The following is a 15,818-nucleotide window of genomic DNA, read 5'->3' as shown; positions in this document are numbered from 1 at the left end:
GGAATGCACTGCCTGGGAGGGTGGTGGAGGCGGGTTATCTCACATCCTTTAAAAAGTATCTGGATGAACAGTGACGGCTATGGGCCAAGTGCTGGTAAGTGTGATTAGGGAGGTGGGTTAGGTGGTTCTCACATGTCGGTGCAGACTTGATGGGCCAAAAGGCCTCTTCTGCATTCTACGATTCTGTGACTATGAAACCACACTGTACAAATTAGAATCTGCTGAAATTAGTATCACAGATTTCTTGAGATGGACGCAGGGGGTTGGCACAGTTCACCCCAGGCAGAAATGGAAATCGTCACTGGGACAAGCATCGGATGAGAATTTCATGCCCCATTTCCAAAGAGAAAACGACCAGCCAATGCTTGTTAAGAACATTTTTTCAGAGCTGCTCATGGAGGGAGTCTTACCTTCCAAGACAGCACTATAATATAAATGCTTTGTGTTCATACCTCAGAGGTAGACAGCATCATCAAACTAGATGCTCTCAGTCTTGTCTCTGAAGATATAATGTTGAGATGGGCCTGGGTAAGATGTTCTGTTGAAGAGTCAGTGCAGACTCAATGGGCCGAATGGCCTCTGCCTGCACTATGGGGATTCTATGAGATGACCATCCCAAAATCCCAATCTCTGCAATTCCCTTCCACAGCCTTGCCATCTCTCTAATCGTTCTCCTCACTTAAATCACATTTCAAATTCTTTGACTAAATGTTCAGTCACTTGTATTAATATGTCTTTATCTGACTTTGGGCAGAATTTTACTGGCATGCCCACCCTGATTCTCGGGGTGGGTGAGGCTCGGGGAACAACATTCTCCGTTGTTCGGGGAATCGTTCGAACCCTCGGGTGGATGTGCTGGTAAAATTCTGCCCTTTGTGACAGATTGCATTGTTCTGATGGCCATACAGGATGTGGGGGAATCATCAATAGATCTCACTGTGTGTCTCATGGAGTACAAACCCTCCTATTTCAGCAAGTGGAGGCTCACCCAATGGGAAGTGAGTAGCAAGGGTAGGTCAAACCATTTGCTTTGACTAGACTGGTATCCTGTAGGTCCCCCGGGCATTGACTTGCATTCTGTAAGCTGTGGGTACGGCTCTTTCACGTATTATTGTTATTATTTAAGGGTTTTTTGGTGACAGAGACTGGCCTTGGCAGAATTATTACAGTAAGGCTCTTATTGGCACTCTGCCAAAACAAAATCAAGGGGACATGTTTCACTCCATCATATGTGGGGTTTAAACATGCCAGCAAACCTTGCCGCTCAGGGATCGGGTGCCATCTTTAAAAGGATCCTCCCCGCTCACCAACCCCAATTGGAGTTGACTGATAAAAGCAAGTGTTCCATATGTCTTGTTAACTGCCCTATTCACCTGCCCTGCTGTCTTTAGGGATCAGTGAATAAGTAACAGTAAAATCTGTTCTTCTGAGCTCCCTAGTGTTCAGCCATTCATTAAATACTCCCTTGTCCTGTTACCTCTTCCAAAGTACATCATGGCACACTTATCAGAACATATAACCCTACAGTGCAGAAACAGGCCCTTCAGCCCATCGAGTCTGCACCGACCACAATCCCACCCAGACCCTATCCCCATATCCCTACACATTTTACCCACTAATCCCTCCAACCTACACATCCCAGGACACTAAGGGGGCAATTTTTAGCATGACCAATCAACCTAACCCGCACTTCTTTGGACTGTGGGAGGAAACTGGAGTACCTGGAGGAAACCCACGCAGACACGAGGAGAATGTGCAAACTCCAGGCTTACATACCATCTGCCACTGCTCTGCCCATTGGTCTACTTTTCTGAGGAAAGGTGTTCTTGCTCCTGAGGGAGTGCAGTGAAGCTTTACCAGGTTGATTACGGGAATGGCGGGACTGATGTATGCGGAGAGGTTGACTATATTAGGATTGTTTTTGCAGGAGTTCAGACAAATGATGGTGAAATCTCATAGAAATTTATAAAATTCTAACAGGACTAGACAGGGTAGGTGCAGGGATGACATTCCCGCTGGTGGGGGAGTCCAGAGCCATAGAATATAGAACATTACAGCGCAGTACAGGCCCTTCGGCCCTCGGTGTTGCGCTGACCAGTGGAACCAATCTAATGACCCTCTAACCTAATCTATTCCAACATTATCCATATGCCTATCCAATGACCATTTGAATGCCCTTAAAGTTGGCAAGTCCACAACTGCTGCAGGCAGGGCATTCCATGCCCTTACTACCCTCTGAGTAAAGAACCAGGGGTCACAACCTGAGGATTCAGGGTAGACCATTTAGGACGGAGATGAGGAAATATTTCTCCACCCAAAGAGTAGTGAGCCTGTAGAATTCATTACCACAGGAAGTAGTTGATGCCATTGAATATATCAAGAGGCGGCTGGATATAGCACTTGGGACAATGGGATCAAAGATTATGGGGAGAAAGCAGGATTAGGCTATTGATTTGGATGATCAGCCATCATGGTGATGAATGGTGGAGCAGGCTTGAAGGACCAAAAGGCCTCCTCCTGCTCATATCTTCTATGTTTCTATGTTTGAAAAGGATAGCAAATTCAGTTGGATGATTTCTTGGATGCTACTGCCCAGTCCTGTCAAATAAGCAGAGGGGATATGTTCAGGGAATATTTATCCTGAATATTTAGATCAGGCCTTGGGCCTCCCTGCACGGGGTGCTGCTGAATCTTAAGACAGGAACAGACTAATTATTAATCCTTTGTGTTTCCCTTTCTTAGTCCCCTTTTGAGATTTGTCACACTTTTTTACTTGGTTGCATCTGCCATCACTTAATCTGGCCCCTTGCAGGTAATTAATTTGCTTCCATTTCTAAAATTCTCCCTGCTCACTCCAATTTTTTTTCCCTTGGTCTGAGGTACCTCGCCTGAAGGAGCATTCATGCATGGGCTGAGCAGTTGAGTGTGTTGGCAGGGTGTTTGACCTTATGGTGTATAGTGGCCCATTCACATCCTGCCCTCGCTTGTACTTTCCACCAGAGATTACTGGATAGGGCAAGATCCCTGAAGAATTTCTTCTCCCTGTCTAGCCTATACTGCTTTGAAACTTCCACCTTTTTCTGGCTAACATTATTACTCTCCGAAGGATAAAGTTCATTGTCTAACTTGCTTTCCCTCTTCACGAATGTTATGTTACAAAAGGAGGCCATTTGGCCCATCATGTCTGCACTGGCTCTCCAAACGATCATCATGAATTATTACCATTATCCTGCTTTTTCCCTGCATTCCCGCACATTGTTTTTATTCAAATAAGCATCTAATGCCTTCTTGAATGCCTCAATTGAACCTGCCTCTACCACGCTTCCAGGCAGTGCATTTCAGACTCCCAGTCACCCATTGTGTGAAAAGTTTTCTTCTTCTATCTCTTCAAGGCAAGAGATGGGCGGTACGGTGGCATAGTGGTTAGCACTGCTGTCTCACAGGGATACAGGTTCGATTCCCGGCTTGGGTCACCGTCTGTGTGGAGTTTGCACGTTCTCCCAGTGACTGTGCGGGTTTCCTCCGGGTGCTCCAGTTTCCTCCCACATTCTGAAAGACGTGCTGGTTAGGTGCATTGACCCGAACAGGTGCTGGAGTGCGGTGACTAGAGGAATTTCACAGTAACTTCATTGCAATGTAAATGTAAGCCTTACCTGTGACTAATAAATTAACTTTAAAACAAAATTTATTGATCTTAGAAATGTGGTGCGTTGCAGATGTGGGGACTGTGGCTGTTGGGAATTGTAGGAAATTGCTCCCAATTGACTTGTGGTTCCCCATTTATGGGAAAATTCTCCACTATGCTTCAGTTTTGTCATATCCTTAAGGTTTTCCGGAGCAGGTGGACACAAGGAAAAGCTTTTGAATGAAGCGCGTGCTTAAGATCTGGAATACTTTGCCTGGGTGTGATGGAGGATGATTCAATCATTAGAAAAGAATTGGATAATACTCGGATAATGCAGGGCTGCAAGGTGAAGGTTGGGGAGTGAGACTAGGGGAGTTTTTCTTGCAGACATTTGATGTAGACACAATGGGCCATAGAGCCTCCTTTTTGGGTTGCAACCATTCTAGAGGGACATGGTTAATAGGGTGCATAACCATTCTTCGTTAGAATGACTATTTAAAATCACGGTGGAGGCAACACTTCTGTAAGTGACTGGGATTGATTTTATCATATAATATCCATTATGTAACAAACCGCCACTCGGTGCATTTTGTTGGTGAAAGCACCCGTCAGGGTGAAGTGGCAACACAGGGTGGGTAAGTTGGTTAAGAAGGCATAAGCCTGCTTGCCATCTGGGCATCAAGTATAAAAGTTGGCAAGTTATGTTACAGGTCTATAAAACTTTAATTAGGCCGCATTTGTAGTATTGCGTGCAGTTCTGGTTGCCACACTATCAGAAGCACATAGAATATAGGACATTGAACATTGAAAATTACAGCACAATACAGGCCCTTCGGCCCACAAAGTTGTGCCGAACGCGTGAAAGCTTCGGAGAGAATGCAAAGAAGGTTCACCAGGATGTTGCTTGGTCTGGAGGGTTTTAGGTATGAGGAGAAGTTGGATTAACTTAGTTTGTTTTCAGTGGAAAAACGAAGGCTGAGGGGTGACCTGAAAGAACTTTACAAAATTATGGAAAGCATAAATAGGATGGAGAATCAAAGGTTTCTTTTTCCCAGGGTGGAAGGATCGAATACAAGTGGGCGCAGGTTTAAGGTTAGAGGGTGTAAGTTTAGGAGGGACGTGTAGGGAAAGCTTTTCACACAGAGGGTAGTAGGTGCCTGGAACTCACTGCCGATGGAGGTGGGCTGGCACATTAGCAACATTCAAGGTGTGTCTTGATGAACAGGAGATGAACAGAGGGATAGAATTCATGTATCAGCGCAGGTTTGGTGGGCCGAAGGGCTTGTTCATGTGCTGCATTGTTCTTTGTTCCTTATTCTCTTTGTTCTTTTCTTGGGAAGAATAAGTTCTGTTTGCTGAGGTTCATGGAGGTCCTTTATAGACACTGTAGATTGTCGGCTGCAGTGTACTCTTTGCATGGATTCTATTTGTTATAAAATATACTGTCTACTCTGAGTCCCTTCGTAAGTCTTGTCCCACATCCACCTCATTGGCTGGTACAATGGTGACGTTAGACTCTCTGAGGTTAATACTTTCCGCACCTGTGAAGGCATGGCTAACAACACAGAATTTCACTTTGTATTAGGCAAATTCTGTGTCTCTGCCCTGGAATGTGACTTTAACTCTGCAGGCTCAGGGGTGAGCACGGCCTATTACGATAGATCCCTATAGCGAAGAAGGAGTAATTTGGTCCATCGAGTCTGCACTGACCCTCCTACAGAGCATTCCACTCAGGGCCCTAACACCACACATTTACCCCGATAATTCCCCGAGTCTACACACTTTGAGATATTAAGGGACAATTTAGCAAGGTCAACCCACCTAACCTGCACACCTTTGGAGTGTGGGAGGAAACCGGAGCACCCAGAGGAAACCCATGCAGACATGGGGGCGATGTGCAAACTCCACAGAGACACCCAAGGCTGGAATTGAACTTGGGTCGCTGGCGCTGTGAGGCAGCAGTGCTAACCACTGTGCCAGTGTGCTGCCCCAGCCTCAAATCAGTCAAGTTGATGGATGTAAGCTCCCGGCAAATGATAATTCTTTCCAACTGCTGAAGTGAGAAGATCTTTAATTTTCAAGACAATAAATATAAATCCAGTCAGTATTACAAAGCCTGGGAGTAATTTCCCTGCAGTTGGAAGGTGTTTCCAGGACAGTCTGCGTCTCTTTCCTGCCACATCCACCTGCTCATTATCTCTTGTTGGCAATAAGGTCTTGTATGAACAACAATGTAAGCAAAAGCTGTACATTTAGGTTCAGCTGAATGCTTAGCTTAATGCATCATTTTGATTGATCACTTACTTTACTTTAGCATTCAAGGCATCGTCAATCATTGTAATTTTGGAGATAAATCTTGGAACAAATCCACCCTTTTGTACAGGTGTGCTTTCATATTGTGAGCAGAAGGTCTTTGATAATTAGCAAGCATTATTTCCTGTGTAGGTAGAGCTGCCAACCAACCCTCATTAAGTCCTCCACAACGTGCTCAATCATTAGAAGACTCACAAGGGGAAATGAGAGTTGGTGGAGTAGTGCCAATGTCACTGGACAGCTAATCTGGAGGCCCAGGTTAACGGTCTAGGAAAATGGTGCGGAGGGCGTATGAGTCTGGACCCACAGCAATGTGGTTTTGTCCTTGGAAATGGCCCAACAAACCATTCAGTTGTACGGAATGAAACTGGATAGACCACCCGACATCGACCCAGAGAACAGAAACAACAGTGGCACATGTATCCCTATTGACCCTCCAATGGTTCAAGGCAGCTCATATCACCATCTTCTCAAATGGGCTGAGAAGGTGCATGGTTTACTGGCTTCTGTCTTCCTTGGATCCTTTTCTCAATTTCTCCTCTTTACCATTTCTCATTACCTCTTCCATTGTCCTTCCAAACAGTCAGCCTGTAGAGGTCATGGCTGTCAGTCACTGCATCCCAGTTTTCAGTGTCAATGTTCGCCAACTTCATATCTTGCTTGCTGATACTCTTGCCGTTGATGTGTGAATACGCAGGATGTTGTGACCCAGTGACCAATTTACCATCCAGAAGGTGAATTTGGGCCAAGTCAGTGTGAATGTTGGATTGGTAATGAGTGTTTGTTTATGGTGTGAACGTGCTCCAGGATATTTGATTTGGGGACTTTGTCCTGCCAAGAGATGCTGAGGATAAAGCTGATACAGTGAAGGTACAAACTGTTTAATCTTTTTTCCTCCTCAGCACACCAGCTTGAGTGACTTGGGTCTGTGTGGAGTTTGCACGTTCTCCCCATGTCTGCGTGAGTTTCTTCCGGGTGCTCTGGTTTTCTCCCACTGTCCGAAGGACATGCTGTTTAGGTGCTTGGCCGTGCTAAATTCTCCCTCAGTGTACCCGAACAGGCACCGGAGTGTGGCAACTAGGGGATTTTCACAGAAATTTCATTGCAGTGTTAATGTAAGCCTATTTGTGAAACTAATAAATAAACTTTAAAACTTTAGAAAAATAATGTTGTCTAGCTTTTGCTATTGCAGTGATATACGCTGAGGCCCCAGACTTGGTAGGCTCACATTTTTCAGTCAGGTTGCTGCTGTTCTTCATTCTCTTACACAGCTCAGACATAGCAGCTGCAGTTTTTGTAATGTGCATGTTAATTTCAGCAACAAGTGACAGATTGCTGGTGATTGTGGAGCTGAGATATGTGAAGCAATCAACAACCTCCAGCGTCACTTTGCCTGCTTCCCTCCAACACTCCAAGAACAAGGAAACAGAAATATGCCATTTAACTTTATAGACTCCCCCTTCCCTCGAGTGCAGGAGGCCATTTGGCCCATTGAGTCTGCAGTGACTCTCTGACAGAGCATCTTACCCACCCTCCATCCTATCCCTGTAACCCCACACACATATGTTGGCTAATCCATCTAAAGTTAAAGTGAAGGTTTATTTATTAGTCACAAGTAAGGCTTACATTAACACTGCAATGAGGTTACTGGGAAAATCCCGTAGTCACCACTCTGGCGCCTGTTTGGGTCAATGCACCTAACCAGCATGTCTTTCAGATTGTGGGAGGGAACTGGAGCACCCAGAGGAAACCCACGCAGACATGGGGAGAATGTGCAAACTCCACACAGACAGAAACCCAAGCCGGAAATCGAGCCTGGGTCCCTGGCACTGTGAGGCAGCAATGCTAACCACCGTGCCGCCCATCTAATCTCCATTGAGTGTTTTTAAGACAGAGATTGATAGGTTCCTGATTAATACGTGGATCAGGGGTTATGAGGAAAGGCAGGAGAATGGGGATGAGAAAAAATCAACCATGATTGATTGGGCGGGGGGGGTGGGGGGGCAGACTCGATAAGCCAAGTGGCCTAATTCTGCTTCTATGTCTTATGGTCCTCATCTTCGGACATTAAGGGGCAAGTTTATCATGGCCAATCCACCTAACCTGCATATCCGTGAGTGTGGGAGGAAACCGGAGCACCAGGAAGAAATCATAGAATCCCTACAATACAGAAGGAGGCCATTTGGCCCAATGAGTCTGTACCAACTACAATCCCACCCAAGCTCTATTCCCGTAACCTCACATTTACGCTCGTAACCCCCCAATGCTAGGGTCAATTTAGCATGGCCAATCAACCTAACCTGCACACCTTTGGAGTGTGGGAGGAAACCGGAGCACCCGGAGGAAACCCACACAGACATGGTGCAAACTCCACTTGGGTGACGGACAGTCACCCAAGGCCAGAATTGAACCTGACTCCCTGGCACTGTGAGGCAGCAGTGCTAACCGCTGTGCCATCTCACAGATAACTCATCAAGCCTACCTGAACATTCAGTAAGGCTCTTGCTGATCCATGACCTCGATCAAAAAATCTACCTAACTCTGTTTTGAATAAATTCAAAGGCCAAGACTCCACTAGCTCCTGTGGAAGAGAATTCCACAGGCTAATGACCATCTGAGAGAAAACATTTCTCCATATTATAACATTTAAAAAAAAAACCCATTCTTAAACTGTGTCCCCCAGTTCTATTCTCTTCCACAAGTGGAAACATCTTCTCAGTATCAACACTATCAAGTCCCTTCAAGGTCTTACATGTTTCATTAAGATCACCTCTCATTCTTCTGAACTCCAATTGGTATAGGCCCAACTTGTTCAATGTTTCTTCTTAGAAGAAGCCCCTAATCCCAGGAATGAACTCCCCTATGTTTGTCACAGTACTTCCCATTCAATTAACCTATTAATATCTCTTTGTGAGTTAATGTTCCATCTGCACTGCTCACAATTCCATCTGTCTTCATGTCAGCATCAAGCTGACATAAATACCAGTTGGTCTATCCTGTCATCTAAGTCCTTAGTAAACACAACGAATAGTTAAAATTAAAGTTTATGGATTAGTCACAAGTAAGGCTTACACTAATACTGCAATTAAGTTACTGTGAAATGCCCCTTATAGTCGAGGCCCCGTGAATCTACATGGGTCTCGTTATATTTTGTCAATTTAGTACTCCAGCTAATCTCCTGACCTGGTCGATAACATTCCCTCAATTTTATGAGATTCAAATTTAACTAACAACTTCATGTAAGGGATTTTATCAAATGCCTTCTGGAACTCCACACATATAACATCCATTCGTCACTGCCTCAAACATTTCAATTAGATTTGATAGCTGTGACCTACCTTTTGCAAATTCATGCTGGCCAGCTCTGATTAACTATAACTTTCAAGGCATTCACCCTATAAAATAGGCATTCACACTGTAAAATAGGCATTCACACTGTAAAATATAGCCAGCTCCTAATGACTGATGTTAGGCTAACTGGCTTCCCAGTATCACACTTCTTACATAGCAAGCAGTGAAATGTGCAATGATCCATTCTGAAAGAATAGTTTTTGAATTGAGAGAACTTTGGGAGAACAATGTTTGGACAACTACAAGATTCCCATCTACTGTCTCATCAAATCCTAGAGTGGAAACCATCTGATCCTCAGATTTTATCCCTCTTTATTGCCATTATTCTCTTTAATATTGCTGTTTTGTTGGTTTGAATTGCTCATGATGCTCAGTTTGGGTTCCACCAGCCCACTCAACTTCAGAGCTCCATTACAGCATTGGTCCAAATATGGACTAAAGACCTGAGGTGAGGTGAGAGTGACTGCCCTTGACATCAAGGCAGCTTTTAATTGAGTGTGGCATCAAGGAGCCCTAGCAAAACTGAGGTCAGTGGGAATCAGGTAGAAAACTCTCTACTGGTTGGAGTCATAGCTGGTACATAGGAAGGTCATTGTGGTTGTTGGAGGTTAATCTTCACATTCCCAGGATATCATTGCAAGCATTCTTCAGGGTAGGTTGGCCCAAACATCCTCAGCTGTTCGTCATAAGATTAGAAGTGCGGGTGTTTGCCAGTGATTGCACAATGTTCAGCACAATTCAAGACTCCTCAGATACTGAAGTAGTCCATGTCCATCTTCAGCAAGATTGCACATTATTTCCACTTGGGCTGATAAGTGATAATAAATATTTGTGCCACACAAATGCCAAGCAATGAGCATCTCCAACAAAGGATAATCTAACCATCATCCCTTGACATTCAGTGGTGTTACTGTCACAAAATCCTTTCCCATCAACATCCTGGGGCTTATCATTGATCACAAACTGAACTGGACTAGCCATAGGAATACTGTGGCTACCAGAGCAGGTCCAAGTCTAGGTGTTCCACAGAGAGCAACTCTCCTCCTGACTGCCCAAAGTCTGTTCACCATCTACAAGTCAGGAATGCTGTGGAATACTCTCCACCTTCATGGATGGGTGCAGCTCCAACAATATCCAAGAAGTTCAGTGCCATCCAGGACAAAGCAACCCGTTGGGTGGGCACCCTTTCTACTGTCTTGGATGTACAGTCATTCCACCACCAATGTGACAGCAAAGTGTGCCACTTACGAGACGCACTGCAGCAACTCACCAAAGCCCCTTTGATAGCACCTTCCAAACCCATGACCTCAACCTTGAAGGACATGCGTCGAAGATACATGGGAACAGCACATCCTGAAAGTTCCCCTCCAAATCACTCACCATCCAGATTTGGAAATATATCGCTGTTTCCTCACTGTCGTTGGGTCAAATCCTGGAATTTCCTCCCTATCAGCAGTGCAGTTCACCTATACCATATGAACTTCAGTGGCTCGAGAAATCAGCTTACCACCACCTTCTCAAGGGCAATTAGGGATAGGCAATAAATGCTGGCCTAGTCAGTGAGGCCCACATCCTCTGAGAGAAAGAAAATGCAAGAAATTATTTGTACTGAGACCCAGCCCAATCCAAAATTAGTTTATCTGGGAATTCTGGCACAAATTAATTAATTAGTTAATTTTTTAACATAGGTGCCGGTTCCTTATTTTCGACTATCATTGCTATCAGTTGTCGAGGGACCCATATTGTTCCTGATGTAATTGTGAATATTTTGTTATATTGATTTGAATACACCTTGGTAGCTTCTTTAGAAACTCCCTTTTCGTAGCTCCTAATATCCATGCCGTTACTCTTTATTGTTCTTTGCCTTTTCCCCGTTTATGTAGGATCTGGGTGTTTCCTTTTTTCATTTTGGCATGATTTTTCTTTAGGTTATAAATTGCCCCTTACCTCTTTTGGTACTGTGGCTTATTTCTCTGATAATTGAAGTCCTTGTCCGTTAGGGTTGTAAATTGGCTTCGTATCATGTTATTTTGTTAAGATCTCCCACTGATCATCCATCAGATTTAACAGGTTGCCCCGTTTACTGTGGACAGTCTCCATCATCCCATTGAACTGAGCCCCAGCCAAATCGTGCACTGTAACGGTTGCACATTTCTCTCTTTCAAACACAAAATTGAACTCAATCCTATTATTGTTTCTAATAGATCTACAGACACTCTACACTCACAGTTGGTTATATCTCTGAATCATCATTGTCTTCTTTATTAAGCCTACTCTTTGGAACCTTGGCGATGTACTGTAGACCTTTAAGCATTCATCCGAGTTTCTTAGAAATGTAAGTAATACTTTGGATGGGAATTTGACTGAAAGATGGAACCTCCAACGGTGCCAAATCTGTGAATTAATGCGATGACAATAATCTCTCCCTCAGTGTCAGTAAAATGAAGGAGATAATAATGTAAGAACATAAGAACTAGGAGCAGGAGTGGGCCATCTGGCCCCTCGAGCCTGCTCCTCCATTCAATAAGATCATGGCTGATCTTTTTGTGGACTCAGCTCCACTTACCCACCCGCTCCCCATAACCCTTAATTCTCCTACTATTCAAAAATTTATCTATCGTTGCCTTAAAAACATTCAATGGGGTAACCTCAGCTGCTTCACTGGGTAGGGAATTCCACAGAGTCACAACCCTTTGTGTGAAGAAGTTCCTCCTCAACTCAGTCCTAAACCTGCTCCCCCTTATTTTGAGGCCATGCTCCCTAGTTCTAGTTTCACCCGCCAGTGGCAACAACTTCCCTGCTTCTATCTTATCTATTCCCTTCATAATCTTATATGTTTCTATAAGATTCCCCTCATTCTTCTGAATTCCAATGTGTATAGCCCCAGTCTACTCAGTCTCTCCTCATAAACCAACCTTCTTAACTCCGGAATCAGCCAAGTGAATCTCCTCTGCACCCCCTCCAGTGCCAGTATATCCTTTGTCAAGTAAGGAGACCAAAACTGTACACATTACTCCGGATGTGACCTCACCAGCACCTTATATAGCTGCAACATAACCTCGTTGTTTTAAAACTCCATCCCTCTAGCAATAAAGTACATTTGCTTTCTTAATTACCTGCTACACCTGCAAGCCAACTCCTTGAGATTCCTGCACAAGGACACCCAAGTCCCTCTGCACAGCAACATGCTGCAATTTTTTACCATTTGCATGCTGCAATTTTTTACCACTATCGACTGAAGTTGATAATGAAGTGCAGTGGAGGACATGTCCCTGTCTAGCTCAACAGTGCTGCACTGGAAATAGTCAAGAGCTAGGTGTCCAAATCACCAACAACTGGTCCCATCCCCCCTTGCTGACGCTATAGTTTAAAAAGCCCATCAATGCCTCTACTTTCTCAGAAGACTAAGGAAATTTGGCATGTCTACTATGACCCTCACTAACTTTTACAGAAGCATTCTTTCTAGTTGTATCACAGCTTGGTATGGCTCATGCTCTGTCCAAGACCACAAAAAACTACAAAGGGCCATGAATGTAGCCCAGTCCATCATGCAAACCAGCCTCCCATCCGTTGACTCTGTCTACACTTCCCGCTGCTTCTGAAAAGCAGCCAGCAAAATCAAGGACCCCATATACCTCAAACATTCTCTCTTCCACCTTCGTCCGTTGAGAAAAAGATACAAAAGCCTACAAACATGTACCAACCGACTCAAAAACAGCTTCTTCCCTGGATTTACTTCATAGTAAATTGATCTTTCTTTACACCCTATTAATGACAGTAACATTACATTCGGCACTCTCTCCTTTCCTGCGCTATGTACAATATGCTTTGTCTATATGATACGCAAGAAACAATACTTTTCACTGAATATTAATACACGTGACAATAATAAATCAAAAATTTCCTTGGTGACATATTGAAGTGTCAGTCAAGATTCCTGTGTCTAAGATGCTGAAGGGGGATTTGAACCCACAACATCCTGAGTGCAAAGCAGCAGTGCTAGCCAGAAAACTACACTGCACAATCGCCATGCTTTTGGTCTGTTTGGAATTCATACTAACAGTCACCCAGCATTGCGGCCCATAATATATTAGATTATTCACACACGTGCTCTTATTTTTTAAAAAAAATCAGAATCGTTTTCACAACAGTTGCAAACATGCAATAAATCCCAACACAAACTTCCTCTGTTGGGAAAACAAGATAAACTGCAGCCACAACACTGACACTGTACAAAGCCCGATAATGAATTTGCATTGATACGTGTTCCTTACTGTTGGTCAATTAAATGGTTATTTTAGAAACTGCGTTCTCCCTGAATCGGAGGCAGGTCAGTTTTGGGGTGAGATATCATTAATTATTTTTACGCTTGTCGGATCCCATGAAAAGAATGTGAAACTGGCCTGTGTTTGAAAAGACTGTGGGCAAAGGCTGTGAACTGATTATGTCAAACATATTCAAAGTTTCCTCTGTAAAGGGAGAGAGTTGAAAAAAGATTATGATCAACAAAGCATAACCCACACCTGCACCCCATTCACAGAGAAAACTGTCGGGGTCACAGAAATTGCTACAGACACATTCTCTGCAGCCTAATGAGAGTAACTGGTGCTGGTCTGTTAACCCTTCCTTGTTTTGCAGCACTCCGTATCCACCAGTGGACAACAATATTCCATTTAAACAGAACCGAAATGCTTGCATCTGTAATGCGCCTGACTGTATCATTACATCTCAAACAGCATCCTGCATTTATGTAGTGCCTTTACTGTAGCAAAATATCCCACGGTGTCCCACTAGACTGTTATCCAAGCAAAACCCAACATCATGCCACATCTTAGGACTGATGTGGGTGGTGCATTGGCACAGTGGTTAGCACTGCTGCCTCACAATGGCAGGGACCCAGGTTCGATTCCTGGCTTGGGTGACTGTCTGTACGAAGTCTGCATGTTCTTTCTGTGCCTGTGTGGGTTTCCTCCAGGTGCTCTGATTTCCTCCCGCAGTCCAAAAGACATGCTAATTAGGTGCATTGGCCATTCTAAATTCTTGTGCGGTGTCGGGGGGGATTTTTACAGTAACTTCATTGCAGTGTTAATGTAAGCCTACTAATAGATAAACACATGATCAAATAACTTACAGTCATAGAGGTTTTGCAGCATGGAAACAGGCCCTTCATCCCAACTTGTCTACGCTCCCCTTTTTTTAACCAATAAACTAGTCCCAAGTGCCCACATTTGGCCCATATCACTCTATAGCCATCTTACCCAAGTAACTGTCTACAAGCTTTTTAAAAGACAAAATTGTACTCGCCTCCACTACTACCTTTGACAGCTCGTTCCAGACACTCACCATCCTCTGAGAGAAAAAATTGCCCCTCTGTACCCTGTTGTATCTCTCCCCTCTCACCTTAGATCATAGACCATAAGGAGCAGAATTAGGTCACTCGGCCTATTGAGTGAGTGAGGAAGGGGCAGAGCCCCAAAAGCTAGTGGCGTTTGCTACCAAATAAACCTGTTGGACTTTAACCTGGTGTTGTAAGGCTTCTCACCGTGCTTACCAGTGATGTAACGCCAGGTTAAACACCAGGTTAAAGTCCAACAGGTTTATTCGGTAGTAAACGCCATGAGCTTTCGGAATGCTGTTCCTTACCAGTGATGACCAGACCTTATGAAAGAATGAGTGAAAAATAATACGTGCATTGTAAAAACTTAGCCTCAAACTGGATTCAGAAAATCGCAAGTTCTTTTTTTTATTATTTGTTTGTGAGACATGGACGTTGGGTGCTGGCCAGCATTTATTGCCCATCTGTAGTTGAGAGTCAACCACATTGCTGTAGCTCTGGAGACACATGTCAGCCAGACCAGGTAAGGACGGCAGATTTCCTTTCCTCAAGGACATTACTGAACCAAATGGGCTTTTCTGACAATCGACAATGATTTCATCAATAGATTCTTAATTCCAGATACGTTTTATTGAATTCAAATTTCACCAGCTGTCATGGTGGGATTCGAATCCAGATCCCTAGAACATTAGCTGAGTTTTTTGATTAATAGTCTAGTGATAATATCACGAGGCCATCTCCTGCCCTAAAGTTGCAAGTGGCTGGGAAAATTTCAATCACAGAATTCCTACAGTGAAGAAGGAGGCCATTCAGCCCATTGAGTCTGCTCTGACTCTCCAGCAGAGAATCTTACCCAGGCCCAATCTCCCTCAACCCGCCTTCGTCCTTATATATACCCCACTGATTCCCCCTAACCTTGGGAACTTGGGATCCCCCTCATCCTGGGTCACTAAGGGGCATTTTAGCATGGCCAATCCACCTAACCTGCACAACAAAAGGTCGTGAACAATTCCAATCCATCACACAAACCAGTCTCACATCCCTTGACTCTGACTACACTTCCCACTGACTCAGAAAAGCAGCCAGCATAATTAAGGACCCCACGCACCCAGGCATTCTCTGTTCCACCTTCTTCTGTCGGGAAAAAGTTACAAAAGCCTGAGGTCACATACCAAACGACTCAAGAACAGCTTC

Source organism: Carcharhinus amblyrhynchos, chromosome 1 (assembly GCF_965287045.1).
Source record: "Carcharhinus amblyrhynchos chromosome 1, sCarAmb.v2.hapA, whole genome shotgun sequence".
Taxonomy (NCBI): Eukaryota; Metazoa; Chordata; class Chondrichthyes; order Carcharhiniformes; family Carcharhinidae; genus Carcharhinus; species Carcharhinus amblyrhynchos.
The sequence above is the reverse complement of the archived record's forward strand: the minus strand, read 5'-3'. Positions refer to the sequence as shown.